Here is a 16,961-nt window from a genome sequence, read left to right on the forward strand (position 1 = left end):
TTTCTATTCCAGACATTAGCAGTCATAACATGACTGTCACATTCTGGCACTACTCAGCTTATTAATATTTTTTAGGGTTGATGTGCCTTTTTGGACTGCTATCAATATTTACTAACAGATGATGTAAGTGAACATTTTGTATGAAATATTTGGAAGGGAACACCCTTTTCTATTATAACTAAAGTCCTGGTGCATGAAATTTATGCATCATTTGGGGGCAGGGGTCCCTCAGCCCAACCTGAACCCTCTCACAGTCCAGGAGCCCATGGGGAGCAGGCCCAAGCTGTCAGTCGGACATCCTTAGCTGCCACGGAGGCGGGAGACGCTCTGCTGCTGCTCCCCCGAGCCATGAGCCCGACTCAGGGCATCTGGCTGAGCAGCATTCCCCTTGTGGGAGCACACTGACCATTAGGGGGCAGTTCCTGCATTGAGCATCTGCCCCCTAGTGGTCAGTGCACGTCATAGTGACCAGTTGTTCCTCCATTTGGTCGATTTGCATATTAGCCTTTTATTATATAGGATAACACTATGTCCACATAATAATAGGACTTGACAACTTTTATCCAATTTTGAAGAAAGATAAGGCTTTCACACAAATATTGATATTCCTTCTATTTGGTTGAAGGAACTAAATCAACAAGATATTTCAAACCAAAAATTACAACCCTGGGGTTTAAATATTATATTCTCACCAAAAAAGATTAATAGTCCCTTAGGACAGATTGAGCCACTAAATATTATGTAGTCTGTTTACCCCTATATTTTATAACAGTGGTTCTGAACATTGTTGGACTCAGGATTTCTTTAAACTTTTAAGACTTTTAAAAAATCAAAAAGAGCTTTGGATCATATGGGTTACATCTATAAATCTTTATGTTACTCAACGTTAAAATTGAGAAAACTTTTGATAACTACTTGTGGACTCATTTTTAAATAATAATAATAAACTCATACCCTATTAACATACTTTCAAAGAAGAAGAATATGTTCTTTTAAAAAAGTGAGGAGAGGCATTTTTTTTACTTTTGTAAAAATCTCTTAGAACATAGTTGGAGTCTCTGAATTCTGAATATCTGTTTTTGCATTTATTCTGTTGAAATATGCTATGTTGGATTAGGTACATAAAACAAATTCAGCCTCATACAAGATATGTATTTGGAAAAGGGAGAATATTGTAATAGCCTTTCCAGATAACTGTTATATTTTTGGACATCACACCAAAATTTGACAAGTGGGAGTTTTTTATAAGCTTCAGTGTGAAAACTGTCATGTGCAATCTGAAGCCCAACAGCATTTTTTTGTACTCTGTTACATTAATATCCAGGAGTTTATCTTGCACTTTCAAAAGGATCTATTATCCATACGTAATGCCTTAACATCATTTATTTGTCATTTGGAAATATCAGTTCAAGTTGTGCAGTTCTTTCATATATTGATCTATCTCAATAAATAATACCAAAAATTCACACTTATACTATCACCACTGAGCTCATTAGAAAAGTACGTAAGCACTAGAAAGTTGCGAGATCACTGTGATGGATGCAAGTTTTCCAAATTGTATCATTTGAAAGCTCAAAACGTATTAGCAACAAGTAGTGTCAGCTCTTTTCCTTGAAATGGTGGATCAGTTTATTCCATTTCAGAAAATATCTGCTAGCTCCCCAAGTCAGAATGATCAGAAATTTTCTCTCAATCATTCTTTGAAATAAAGAAGATTTTCCATGGAAAAGTAGGCTAGTTCATCTCACAACTCAATCAGGCATGTGCTTTTTCTCATGATAATCACGTTATTTTGATAACTAAAAGTGAATAATGCATATTTCCCATTTCAGTACATGTTAAAGGTGGTGTACTGCCCATCCAGTGTGGCTCAGTGGTTGAGAATTGACCTATGAACCAGGAGGTCACTGTTTGATTTCCGGTCAGGGCACATGCCCGGGTTGTGGGCTCCATCCCCAGTTAGGGGCATGCAGGAGGCAGCCAATCAATGATTCCCTCTCATCATTGATGTTTCTATCTCTCTTCCTCTCCCTTCTTCTCTGAAATTAACTAAAAAATATTTTTTAAAGTTGTGTACTAAAGAGTAAAATTTAATAAAATTAATATATTTTACTACCACAATAGGAATGTTCTAAGTAAAGCCAACACTTGTTTTCTTTTACTGTGCTGATGATGAGAAACACAACTGATTGCTACTATAATTTTGTGCCACTGTTTTGATTCATGCTAAACCATCAGCTGTTTTATCCACTATTGATTTTGCATCATCAGTGCCAATGGCAACTCAAAAGGCACTGATGTCTTAGTATAATTATACAAATACTTTTGACCATCACAAAGCTCTCATAATATATCAGAGATACCACACTTGGAGAACCACTGCTCAGTAATTTCATTAAGCAGAGGTCCAGCTTCAGCTTGAACACCTTAAATCAGAACATCCTGTCTTAGGACAACAACAATGATCTTCTTTAATAAAGTTGAAGTCCATTACCCTATAACTTCCACCAGTAAAGCCTAACTACTTTGACCTCTTGGGACAGCCCAAATACCTAATGCATTTGAATAGCCAAGATAACACTTTTCTGTTATTGGAAAATAAAAATCCATTTCCTATGTTCTATTATTTGTTAGTTATTTGGTAAGATTCACATTTTTCCATAGTAGAGGTTTATTTTTTAATTTGAAGTAAATACCACTTCTCCCAAGAAAATAATTTCTGTGTCTCTTATTAATGGTCCCTTCCCTCATGTTCTATAATCCCTTACTTCTGTTCTGCTCCCTGCCAAAAAGACAGAGCCTATGATTTTAATTTATTTTAAACCAAAGCATATGAGAAAATAAAAGTCATCCAAATTCTACTTAAGCATTGCTAATATTTATGTGAAAAGACATGAAAAGTGTCAAACATACTCTTAGATGAGTGTATATGAGTTGTTAAGCAAAGTATGTTATATTAAAACTAGAGGGCCCTGACTGGTTTGGTTCATTGGATAGAGCGTCGGCCTGCGGACTGAAAGGTCCCAGATTCAATTCCGGTCAAGGGCATGTACCTTGGTTGTGGGCACATCCCCAGTAGGAGGTGTGCAGAAGGCAGCTGATTGATGTTTCTCTCTCATCGATGTTTCTAACTCTCTATCTCTCTCCCTTCCTCTCTGTAAAAAATGAATAAAATATATTTAAAAAATAATAATAAATAAAAATAAATAAAACAATAAAACTAGAGGCCCAATGCATGAATTCATACATGAGTGGGGTCTGGCTGACCTGCCCCAATGGGGACCCATCAGGCCGGGCCAGCAAGGGGAAGGGGCTGTGGGTGGTTGGCTGGCCAGCCCCACCCCCAATTGGGGTACTGGAAGCCAATCAGGGGCTGGGCTAGCCTGGGGGGATGGCGATTGGGGCCCAGATCAGGCTGGTTGGCTGCTGCAGTGCGCATCATAGCCACTGGTCATTCTGGTCTTTCCGGTCACTGGGCTTTTATATGTATAGATTATTTTCCTTGCATTTCATAGATTCTTTCTGCAAAAATGACATAAAGATGTTGAAACCCACTATTTTTTGTTAAATGTGTTTGCATAAATCTGCCTTTCCCTGACAGCAAGTTACTCTGAGAAGATAAATATAGGACTTGAATTATCGAACTCTTTCTTGTACTCAATAAATAACAGCTTATTTTAAGTATAACCATATTTTTGAAATTCAAGCTTATATTATAAAAGCTACTGAGTAAAAAATAATATCTGAACTAAGAGGCTTTTTTAGCTAGTACCTAAGAATGAAACTATATCATGTTAAAACAATTTTAAAAACTATATCAGAATAATAATTACATAAATGCTCTTCTTAGAAGGGAAGATATGAATACTAATGAAGATAGCTATTTTTTTAAAAATATGTAAGCATGAATAAAAGTCACATAATTTACTTCTAAATTCTACAGATCAGTTTAGAATTTTTATTTTTAGCATGAATTGTAAAACTTAACTAGACTTGACATTTCTGATCTAAATTATACAGAATAAATAAATGAAAAATATGAACTACTATTTTCTAAACATTTGAAAGTCTAATTTATTACTTCTGTATTTTAAAAAGTAAAGCTAACCTACTTTCTACATTATATTATATACAAATATAGCAAGTTCATTTTGGTATGCTAATTTGTAATACATTTTAAAATGAAGAGTTTACTTGGCATTTAAAGCAAAAGTATATTGTTTTTCAAAAAATATTTTTAAATCAAACTACTCCATATCCTCTTCCAAAATAATTCTAAGTCTCGAAAAAGAATAAAAGAGTTAAGGCAATCTTATTGATCTGTTCCAGATGTTCACATTTTAGTGCACTGGATCACTAAATAATTAATGGAATAATTAGGATCAGGTTTCCCTGAATAATTAATGGATTAGCATAAATTGGTATTCCTTACATGGTAGGTTTTTAAGATGCTATTTCTTCCAAGTTTTTTATAAAACAGCTGAGTTGAACAGAGACAACCCTGGTTTCTCTACCTTTCTTTACTAAAGGACTATCAACATACAGAATGTCCCATTGCAGTAAGTTGGATTATCATTATTATTACCCATCACATGTTACTATCTCCCCCTCCATGAAATGTTGTAGAATACAGAGTGTATGTTCCTGCCCCACTGATGTTAAATTTCATCATGCAAACTATTTTAGCAGTGCAATAAAATAAACAAAAATCTTTAGATTTGCATGGACTTCTGGCTAGCCATCTTGCATTCATATAAGCTGCCATGAAAAGAGATGTTCCAAATAGTTCATGGTCCTCAGAGGATGAGGAAGCACAGCATACCCTTGAAATGAACTGGCATTCGGGAACTTCTAGTCCAAATTCTGGAGGTCAGCACAGCGAGGTGAGTTGCAACTGACCTGCAGGCCCATGAAAAAGGAATAGATGCTCTTTTTTTATGCCACTGTAACTTTTTTTTTTTTTCAATGAAGTATGGCAGTAGAAGAGAGTCAGTGTCACAGGATACAGAGTGGTCTTGACAAAAAAACAGTCTCGCTGTGTCCACCTTGATGCAGAGCTTGATGGTGAAAAGCAGGGCTAAGCATCTGCTAGGAGAGCAGGTTGTGCCTACTTGCAATAATAAATATGCTATGTTAGAATTTTAAGTACAGTTTTATTGTAACAGAAGAGTGAGTAGAAAGGGGATATATATATATATATAATGAAACAGAGCCATTTGCAACAACATGGATGGACCTTAAGAACATTATGCTAAGTGAAATAAGTCAGAGAAAGCTAAGAACCAAATGATTTCACTTTTATGGTTTCATAATACAATTGGGGTGGGTTGAGTCAAACTGGTGAACACAAACAGCAGTGTGGTGGTTGCCAGAGGGAAGGGAGAGGGGAGAGAAGGGAATCCTAATATATGGTAATGGGAGAATATTGGACTTTGTGTGGTAGGTACCGTGCAATATACAGATCTTGTAACATAGAAACCCACATCTGAAATCTATATGTTCATGTTCACCAATGTCACCCCAACAAATTTAATTAAAAAATAAATGGGATATATATATATATATATATATATATATATATATATATATATATATTGTCACCATTTGTGGGGGTTTGTTTTTTTTGTTTTGTTTTTTTTTTTAAATATATTTTATTGATTTTTTTACAGAGATGAAGGGAGAGGGATAGAGAGCCAGAAACATCCATGAGAGAGAAACATCAATCAGCTGCCTCCTGCACACCCCCTACCGGGGATGTGCCTGCAGCCAAGGTACATGCCCTTGACCAGAATCGAACCTAGGACCCTTCAGTCTGCAGGCCGACGCTCTATCCACTGAGCCAAACCGGTCAGGGCGGGGTTTGGTTTTTAAAGTAGCAAGAATTAATCCAATATAAAACAAAATTATTTTCAAATAATATATATTAATTATAATAATATATTATTATATATATATTAGTGTATTGGAATATATAGGGTATCCCAAAAAATCTATACACACACTTTGAATAATTGTAAAGACAGTATTTTTGAAATACATTTTGTCTGGTATTTGCTGGCACCCTGCCCCAGGGCGAAAGGACCCCCTCCCTCTCTTGGGCCGGTGAGAAGCTGACCTGTCCACACTGACGTCTGAAAACCACCCCACCCCGGTGAAAAATTACTGCTGGACAAACGGCTCCCGGAAAATGACCAAACCGCAGGACAGACCGCAGGTTTCACCTGACCCTGGAAAGCCCCGACTGCCACCAGTTTCGGCCAGCAACAATTACCTCAGAAAAGTATAAAACCTTGCCCCTGCCCAGGTTTGGCGCGGCTTCTCCGGCTCCCCTCTCTGAGCCGGTGAACCTGCCCGTGTGCTCCCAATAAAGCCTGTTTCATCTGGTCTCTGTTTGGACTCACGGTTTTTCCTTGCGGCGGCGTAAAACCTAAGACATTTCTTTTTTAAAATTGAGCTATCCTCTGTTAAAGTGTATATATACCTTTTGGAACACCCTGTATGTATATAGTGATATATATATCTATATATATATCTATATATATCTATATATATCTATATATAGATATATATAGATATATATATACACTTTCTGTAGCTGATGTGAAGGATTACTACATTTGTTGAAAATCTTTGTGAGGGGTATGTTACTATTGACCTGTGTTGGTAGCCTATTTTATCATTTTATCCCTAATTGTCACACTGGAAGTCAGAGATTACTTGTTCTCATTTCCAGTAACGTAGGAGTTCTAGAAGCTGAATGTGTATGAATATTTTTTTTATCCCAGTCCCCTCTAACAACTATAACTAACCAAAATAATCTATTACTGACAACTAAATTGTGTAGGTCTGCCTGGAAAATGTAGATTTTTGTCTCTTATTCAAAGGTATGTACTAGCTCTCACTTCCAATTTCTTTGGCCCAGTTTATGATAATAGGTAGTATATAACTCCTCATATAGATTAAAACAACATAAAATCAAAATGAGGATTAAACACCTTGGGGAAATACTGAGGCAGGAATTTTGGGGGAACATAAGTAGGCTTAGGGATATTTTAGAATTGGGGTCCATGGGAAAGCGCTGGGCTGCTGACTGGGAGAAGGTACATCTCCATAACACAAGGAAGCCAGGTGCAGTTACATCTCCATAAGACAAGGGAGCAGCAACAGCTGTATCTACATAAGACAAGGGAACTAAAAGTAGCCAAGAAAGGTCTATATTTACAAAATAAAGAGAAGGAAGCCCTTCATTCAGATGGAAAAGAAGAAAGCCCAGAGGAATGGAAGGACTATGAGGGAGGAGGGCCTCAGGAATCAAGATAGTAACCAATTTGAAGGGGAATATTGACCAATCAGAGGGGGAACCGGACAGAGGAACTGCGGCCTTTATAAACCTTAGGGAAAAGGAACTCTGTGGGACCCTTTCCTCCTCCCTACTTGGGAATGCGTACTTGTTCTTCAATAAATCTCCACCTTTGCTATACCACTTCCTGTCCGTGGATTCATTCTTCGATTCCAGCGGACAAAGAATCTGGGTTCCAGTCCAAAAATTCGGTATCAATACTATTTTAATTTTGCAGATAAGAAAAGTGAAGTTGTGTTGGGAATCTTGCCCAAGATCCCAATCTACAAAAGCACTGGCACCATGACCCCTCACTTCGCTCAACTGCATGTGTAGGGAGCCTCCTACCCTTGCATCTTATCTCAAGATCAAGGTGTCTAGGGGATGCAGTTTTTGGGACCCTGTATGCATTTAAAGTGCTGGAATAGCCGAAGCCGGTTTGGCTCAGTGGATAGAGCGTCGGCCTGCGGACTGAAAGGTCCCAGGTTCGATTCCGGTCAAGGGCATGTACCTTGGTTGCGGGCACATCCCCAGTGGGAGATGTGCAGGAGGCAGCTGATCGATGTTTCTCTCTCATCGATGTTTCTAACTCTCTATCTCTCTCCCCTCCTCTCTGTGAAAAATCAATAAAATTTATTAAAAAAAAATAAATAAAGTGCTGGAATAGAAGTCAAGGGGTAGGGAGAGCATCTTTGCTGGTGATGTCATCGGAGCTGAAGGTCACACCTAAGGAAGAAGCAGTGTTGGCAATTGCCAAGGGGCATATTATTTATAAGACAGGTTTAAGTTTGGGGAAAGCCTGCACTTCAGCTCTTCCATGTGGGGTGTGTGTGTGTGTATTTGAGGGTCTTATAGACTTGTAAATATAAGAGGCAATTATGTGTAAGAGTGATTTTCCTAGGTAGGTGTATATATTTTCTGCTTATTGAAATCAGCAGTTAAAAGAGCTGAATGTAGCCGAGAGGGGAATAACCCTGCTGCTTATGAGAAGAGGCTGTGTAAATTTTGCAGAGTGGATAAACTGGTAGTGGTTTAATGATTTTTGAAAACGATTTGCAAAACTGCTGCAGGGGACGGATAGGTAAATGTTGATTGATTCATGAAAGGATGATACTCCCAGGGGAAGTAAAGGGTTGGAAATGTACACCTGTGGCTCCAGTCTTGCTCCACACCTAGTTTGCTGCTCTGGGGGCAAGCTCTTTCCATTCAACAGGTCTCTGTTTTCTCCTTATATGGATTTCCCTCATGCGCTAGTGAGGTTTAAGCTAGCTAAAGCACAGCCTACATCAGAACAAGGTGACACTGGCAAGTGAATGGGAAAATTCAATAAAGAGGTCAAGTGAACAATGGCAGTAAAGGATGTATGTAGCCTGAAATGCTCTGAGTTGCAGATTTATAGCCATTATTGCTCCCTGAGACCCACATGAACATTGACAGGCATACTTCTGAGACCTTCCTCTCAGATCAAGGTCTTCCTCACCCTGTTGATCCATGAATAAACATTTTTATAGTTCAGTATTCTACTTTTCTTTTATTAAGAGACTAGAGGCCCAGTGCATGAAATTCATGCATGGGCCGGGTGGGCGGGGGGGGGGGGTCCCTCAGCCTGGCCTGTGCCCTCTCGCAGTCTGGGAGCCCTGGGGGGGATGTCCGACTGACGGCTTAGTGGGCCTAATCCATCAGTTGGACATCCTTAGCATTGTCACGGAGGCAGGAGAGGCTCCCACCACTGCCGCTGTGCTTGCGAGCCATGAGACTGGCTTCAGGCTGAGCGGCGCTCCCTCCGTGGTAGCACACTGACCAGCAGAGGGCAGCTCCTGCGTTGAGTGTCTGCCCCCTGGTGGTCAGCACGCATCATAGTGATGGGTCATTCCACCATTCGGTCATTTGCATATTAGCCTTTTATTATGTAGGATATGCTGTGGATGAGGCCCCCTAGAACCATAAGAAATGCAAAAAATTCACTGTTAACTCATTCTTGAATTGCCCCCACTTAAAATCAAATTTCCCCCCTGTGGGGCACGTGCTGCACCTTGGGAACCAGTGGACTTGACACTTTTCCTCTCTGAGCTTCATTTCTGAATACATATGCATATACCATGGGAATTGTAATCTCTTCTCCGCCTACCTCACTGGGTTGTCAAGGAAGTTCTGAGCAAATAAACCTAGTAAGTGATGTCTAAATGGGAAGGGATTGTTATTTTTAAGCCCACGGGTACCCTCACAGGTAGCAGGTGCTGATTAGGGGAGGAGGGCATGATTGTTTCCTGGGACTGTAGCTATGGAAGCTTTGCAGAGGGTTCCACAGGCCTCAGAGGGGCGGGCTCTGGCCAGCAGCCCTGTAGCGGTGGTCATCCCTGGAGGCTCTGGTGAGGGGCAGGGAGTTAGGGGGCACTAGGGAGGCAACGAGGCTGAAGGGGAAGTAACTGTCAAACCTTCCAGCTTGGCGCCTACTTTAAATCATACGTGGCTGTTTCGCAGCTGTACCTGCTCAGGGCAGGACTCCAATCTCCTGGAGCGGGGTGGGGGCTGGGTCAGGGCGGAGCCAGGTGGGCTAGGAGGGTGGGTTTAGCCTCGGCCCAGCGAGGTTCAGTGTGCTTCCTCTGCAGAGACAGCGCTGCTGCTGTTGGGAGGAAGGGTCTGACCCTGGAGGGCTGCTCAGGCCTGCCTCCACCCAGGTCTGGAGCTGTAGGGAGGAGAGGTGTGCCCAGCCCCAGTGGAGGGGGCCTGGCAGCAGCGGGCCATGGGCCCCGGGTGCCTTGGGGGTGTTGATGGGTGGTCACCAGCATGCTATTGTTGTGGGCACCCCTGGTGGGAGTGGCCGGGGAAGAGATCAGGAGTCCCAGGTGCAGGCTGCAGCTACCCCTGAGGCTGGGTCTTCTCCCTGTCCAGTCAGCCTCCCCATCATCCCCTATATTCCGCCCCCCCCTCCCCCCCCCCTCCCGTGCAGGGGCTGGGGTCCCATGTAGGGATATTGGAAGAGCTCCCCATGGCTGCTTCCTCTTCCTTCTTTGCAGTCCGGGCTCCTGTCAGGCACTGTCCTCAGACCCCCAGGAACTTGGCTCCAGCCGCCTGCCCCTTGCTGCACATGTATCAATATGCAAATTGGTCATTATGGGGACACCATCATGGGCAAATTAGAGTATTACCTCTTTATATGTATAGATGATCACAAAGGTCAAACTTTAATATGGGTCAGCAAAATCAAATTTCTTCTCACTAATACGATGTATCTTTATTTATGGTTCATATTTTAGATAGTTTATTCCTATCTTACTTTCTCCAAAGTTCCTAAATTGGCAAAGGAAGACATCCTTTCAAAGAATGTGGAAATCCGGGTGATAGGACATGATAAATTCAAATTGAAAATAACAATGAAAAATGTATGTTTAAAAATATATTTCAGGAATATCAGTCTTCAAAAGTAAGGAAATTCTAACACAGGTTACAGCATGGGTGAACCTTGAAGATTTTATGCTAAATGAAATACGCAGGTCATAAAAGGACAAATGTATGATTCCACTTATATAAGATACATAAAACAGTCAATTCATAAAGACCAAAAGTAGAACTTAGAACAGATGGTAGAGAACATGGTGGACCCTGGAGGAGATAGACCAGGCCAGGACTTTGCCATGTTGGATCAGTGAACTATTACCAGCAATCAGTGTAAGAAGGTAATGATTCAAACAGGACTCCTTTAAAAAGTCCTGAGAGACATATAATCTAAAACATATGTCCTCATATGTGAATATTTAGGTTAAAAGACTGGTAAATACTTAGTTATTCTCTACTTATGCTTATAGGATCCTTTAACGGCAGAGTGAGTGTTGGCTGCATTTACAGCACCTTAAAATTGTATTAAAGCAACTTAAGATGATTAGGGGTGGAGCCAAAGTCTCTTGGTCCCCAAGTGGGACTGAAGACCATGCCCACCCATCCAAGCAGCTGCAGAACAGGAAGAAGAGAGTCCCAAGCCCTCATCTCTGCTGGATGAATACTATCACCCAAGTCTTCACCCTATCTGATCTCAGAAAAGCCCAAATTCAACTGATGGGGTAGAGCAGTGTTCTCAATAGAGAAGAATATGGGGCCCTTGAGCACAGCATACCCTACTGATGTCGCATCTACATCTGAATGTATAATAGGTCATTGGAATGTCATATGCTTGAACCCCCAGTCCCATAAGCACAAAGGAGATTTCTTCCATCAGGAAGAGCCACAGGTAGAGAAGTGTTCATTAAACAAACTCTCCAGTCATTGGCTACTAGAAGGTGGGTTAGGATTTAGCACCAGTGCCACTTGCGCTACAGTTTGCTCTTGTCCAAAGTTTCACTGTTGGTTGGAAAGTCAGAAGCCTCAGAGGCCCTGCTTGTAAATAGTCATACCATTGTCCAAGGAGAAACCCATATAAAATCCAGGGGCTTAAACACAGAATATTGTTTCTTGGGAACATATAGATGTATTCACAGCCCCCAATCTCACCAGCATCCAGTTCAACACTGCCACCTCCTTGCCTCTCTCCTCCACCAACAAGCACCACGAGGAAGGACATCATCACCTTATAGAACTCTTTGGGTTCTGCAGATAGCGTATGCCTCACTTGGGCATCCCATGGCCTTTTGTTTGGCTACCATATGAATCAGTACCCTTTGAAAGGAGTTCGAACCAGCAAGTTGTGTTAGAAACTGTTCAGCAAACTGTGATCTACTCTCTACTGTTAGGGCCCCAAACCCGAGTGACCCCTTGAACAACACATCTCTGTGACTGATGGAATTTATCAATAGATCTTCTGACAAAGGGATGCAGCCTTCACCCAGAGGTGCCTGGATGTGGGGGCCTGTTGCCTGCATGCCTGACCAATGGAAACCTTGTGAGTGTCTAACCTGATACTTTCATGTCGGTGTGGGTTGAGTAAGACTCAGTGACTAACATGGTTGGCAGGAAGCTCAGCTGCCGTGGCACCATGAGTAGTCAAGTCCTTCGTCTCTGATGCAGGAGCCTCATGTCTTCTGGGAGATTCCACAAAACTGTGGCAGCCTAACTTGTCATTTGCAAGTTGGGCAAAAACCTTGGCGCTTCCCAGCTCTTGACAGTTCCCATAAGGGGCTACACTGCATGTGTCTTCAGAGCAGCCATATGGCTGTATAGGAAATAAACTTCAATTATCCATGGGCTTTGGAAGCCTCGAATGGGCATCTTTATAAAAATGTAAAATGATAATATGCATTTAGGTGCTATACATTAGAAACCCTCATATTAAAATCAGTATATTCCCATTCTAAATGAAAAATCACTCTAATTACCCAAAAGGCACTTCAGGGAGTATTCAAAATATGAGAGTAATATTCACATCATAATCTTGTTTTATTGTGATGTGTGAACTAATCCCATAGTCATATGAATATGAATAACCCATGGATAGGAGAGAAGGAAAAAATATGTATATATTCTGAATGGGAAAAGTTCACATTAGAGCACAGCAGGCCATTAACTTTAGTCACTGCAGAGGTTTTCTTCCCTTTCAATAGCCTCAAATGCAGTTATTCTGCCATTTAATATCATTATTTTGATTCTGAGAGGACTATTCGTCTTATAAATCAATTAGTTTGACTAATGGTTAATTTTCATAGTTAGTATTTGATTTTGCTCAAGTGACTCAGAAGTTCATTGGCCCATCTCTCTTTTCAGTCTTACAATTCCTTCACTTTTCTTTCTATTCATCATTTTCTCAGTGACTTCCCAGGGACCTGCAAAGCAAATCATTGAGTTAGCGTACTTCATTAGAGCAGAATCTTGCACAGAGAGGGAATGCTTTATTTAAGGTTTGAAATTCCTGCCTGTTCTTTTTGCTGCTTGATGACATCAAGAAAGTTGATGTCAGCTCCCTGATAAGAATGAAATAAATTTAACACAGGAAGGCACCCCCAGCTGTGGAGCTACAGAAAGCAGTGGGGACCTTAGGAATCTTGCTGTGTCCATCATGTCCTACTCAAAGCCATTCCAAGCAAACAAATAATCTACAGACAGCCAGGGAGTTTTCATAATAAGTCTCTGAGACTCCCTCTCCATAAAATTATCTTTTTTAAGTGTCTCCCTTTTAGAAATTCTAAAACTATTTTACACTGAGAGACTGAATATGAAAAAAAAAGACAACTGGACCATCTCTGACAACAGAACTCTGACCAACAACCTCTGCAACAACCAGCCCTAAAGGCCAGGACTTTATCAACAACTACCAGCTTCCCTCTGTTTTGCCCCCTCCCCTCCCTTACTGAACTGCAAAATTCATAAAAGTTAGGTTTTGCTGTAGTTGTTTGTTGTTGTTTTTTCAGTTAGTTCATAGGTTTGTATTGCCACACACACAATAAAAGCACGAAAGTAAAGATAGTGAAATTTATACTGGAACCAGCAAAGTAAATACTGACTGAGTGTGCTCCCACCCTGGGCAATCAGGGAGCTGTCTCTGCACTCACCCTCCCCAGATGTGAACTTCTGTCCACCTGCACTTGAAAATGGACACCAGTGGAGGGTAGAGGCCAAGTGACTATCCTGTTATAAAGGATCCTCACTATTGTGGAAAGAGTTAGCACAGCTTTTACTTTGTGTTGTTTTAATTGGTAAGCTCCATGGCTGCCCAGGTTCACAATTTCTTATCTACAATTCTGAAATCCAAAACGTAGTTTAAAAAAAAAAAAAAAAAAAAGACAAAGAAGATGTTTCATAATGGCTTTAGTCAAAACAGCTAACTTGAATGGAGGAGAAGCTATTCATGGTCCCAGTTTACCTCCACCTAACCTGTGGGTGGTCAGGGCACTAGATGCATAAATCTTAAAATGCTTGATTATGGGGATGGTTCACAGAACTAGGCCTCACATGTTTGTATGTCATGATTCATAGATTTCATAATTTGGCAATGTTTTAGCAAGCAGAGACAGTGACAGAAAAAAAATGGATTAACTAGTCAATTTATAAGCAATATTTTGCCATTATTACTAGGTTCAAGTTATTTTCTTGGTTCATATGAAAGTCATCAGTAGATTTTCTACTTGTTCAAACCTCTATTCATTTAAGAAAGATAAAAGCTAAGGTAGCCCTGGCTGGGTGGTTCAGTTGGTTGCAGTGTCGTCCCTTGCACCAGAAAGGTTGAGAGTTTGTTCCTGTTCAGGGCATATACCTAGGTTTTGGGTTTGATCCCAGGTCAGGGAGTGTTCAAGAGGCAACTGATCAGTTTCTTTCTCACATTGATGTCTCTCTCTCTCTCTCTCTCTCTCTCTCTCTCTCTCTCTTTCTCTCTCTCTCTAAACAAACAAACATAATAAACATATCATCTACGGGTGAGGATTTAAAAAAAAAAAAGCTAAGATAAACATTAATCCAAAGAAAACATGTGATATGCAAAATGGTTTCAATCTGGCTAGGGAGATAAGTTGTTAGACCTTTAAAATAATGTAGGATTGCTCCCAAGAGAATACTTTGCCAGGCTTTTGGTTCAGGATATTTTTTAATAAAGTAAGCATCTGGGAAGTCATGTCTCCTAAGATATAATTTCCAATTCAAATAGGTATTACAAATCAAATTTGTCTTACCAAATTTTCCCATAATGTTGCCAAATGGTTTGACACAGTTGTCCATACAGAGCTCTGACAATAAAACCAAAGAGGTTTTTTTCTTCTTCTTCTTTATTTGGAACAAGATGGTAAAAATCAGCAAATGTTAAATCTCAGTAGTCTCCAAGAGAACATCTGATTATGTCATTTACTTTTATGAGTATACCAGGCCTGGACATTCAGTTATTTGATAAAGTTTCTTCTGCTCATAAATTGGATGCCAAAAATTGGATGCCCATTTTGCTGCACTTTAATGGTAAAAATAGTAATAATATTAATAGTAACAAGCTATTTGAGCCAAACAATGGGAAAAGAGCTGTACTCTGCATTCACTCACTGAACCTTGTTTCTAAACAATATGCCCCAATGGACAGCCTTTGTCAAATTGAAACTTAGTGTAATGATCTAGGCAATTTGATTTCCAGACACTTTCAAAAGGAAACTGTAAAAAAAGAAAGGAAACTGTATGTTAAAATAATATTTTGAAGAATTCTGCAAAGTAACTCATCTTTTCCAATCAGATATTTGATTGAAGGTGTCGTTTACCTTGAATTCTCTAGTTATAACACATTGAAAGTTATTTTATGACTAAACTACTCTCTCCATTGTTTATGGTTAAAACTATCACCATTGATGAAAGGAAACAAGTATAGACAGATCTTGTAGGACATCTTGGTTTTCCAGAAATTTTATCTTTCCATGCCTCTTCAACAAAAACTTCTAATATTTTACTTTTAGTATAAATCATTTATGGTCCTTCTGCCAGTTTCTAAACCATTTGACAATATTAACAAAAATAATGTAAAATTTAAAATACTCAGTGTTTTAGAAGTCCATGACTGTCATGTCAATTTTCTGTCCTTGTCATTTTTAAGAGAGGTGATTATATTTTGGGTTCACTGTGTTATTTTTAAACTCAGGCTTTCAGTGCTCTTTTTTCTATAATTCAACAATGCAATTTTATGTCAAACACCATTTTTGAATAGTAGTGTGCATTTCCATTAGCATTCTGGCAACAGGACAGAAGCCAGGTCTCCTTAATCATTCCTGTTAGTATATTTGTTGACTCTATCGGAAATATAGTAGCTTCCTAGTACAAACAAGACGTGTGGAAAATGCTTTTCCTTCTATTTCAGTAATAGACAGAGGTTGGGAAGGAAGCATTTTCAAAATGGCATTTCCAATTCACACTGGAAACAGATGCTTTAGAAAATGATAAACATGTGACAGAACAGCATATTCTCCCTGAAAATGCCATTTCTCTGAAAAGATGAATGTTCCTGCAAGAGAACTAAAGAGTCTCTACAGGTAACACCAGCTGAAAAATATTCAATGACTTCAATGATCCCAACACCCCCAAATTGTAATTATTGGACTAAAAATGGTGTTGGCCGAGGAGCAGTGTCACTGAATCATGAGCGCTGGACTCATTGATGTGACCAGGATGCTCATCAGGACCTTCCCCATGCGGAGCTTAAATTCAAGGTTAAGAACCTCAGTCTCCTCCACGGTTAAACAGAGGAATTGGACCAGAGAGCTCTGAGGTCCTTTTAAGTTAAAAAAATATATATCAGATAATAACCCTATCATCACTGTAACACAAATATTATAGTTTCTGTGGTTACAGCTTTACTTTTTATTGTTAATAAAGTCATTACATTTAGTGCATTAAGAATTAATAAGCAAAGAGAGTGCCATTTTAGTTTATTTCTGATAATGAAAGTCTTCCCGCTGACTATAAAATAGGTTGTTGCGCCATCTGCTGGTAGTTCTGAGGTTGTCTGCTCTATTAGGTGACCAGTGTCTGCGTTTTAAGGTTACATTTCCTTTTTTCCTTTGTTGCTCTGAAAAGCTTTCAACATGCTTTTTGATCTCCTGGAATGGTAAATATAAATACCAAGGTAGTTGTAATACTTTAAAATCATGAGCTTTTATTCATACATTTTGGCACGTTTCTCCAAAGAGGTACTGATAAATCCGTTTTTTTAATAAGATGTCTAGATTGAATTTGT

This window comes from Myotis nattereri (assembly GCF_964212035.1).
Source record: "Myotis nattereri genome assembly, chromosome: 1".
Lineage (NCBI taxonomy): Eukaryota > Metazoa > Chordata > Mammalia > Chiroptera > Vespertilionidae > Myotis > Myotis nattereri.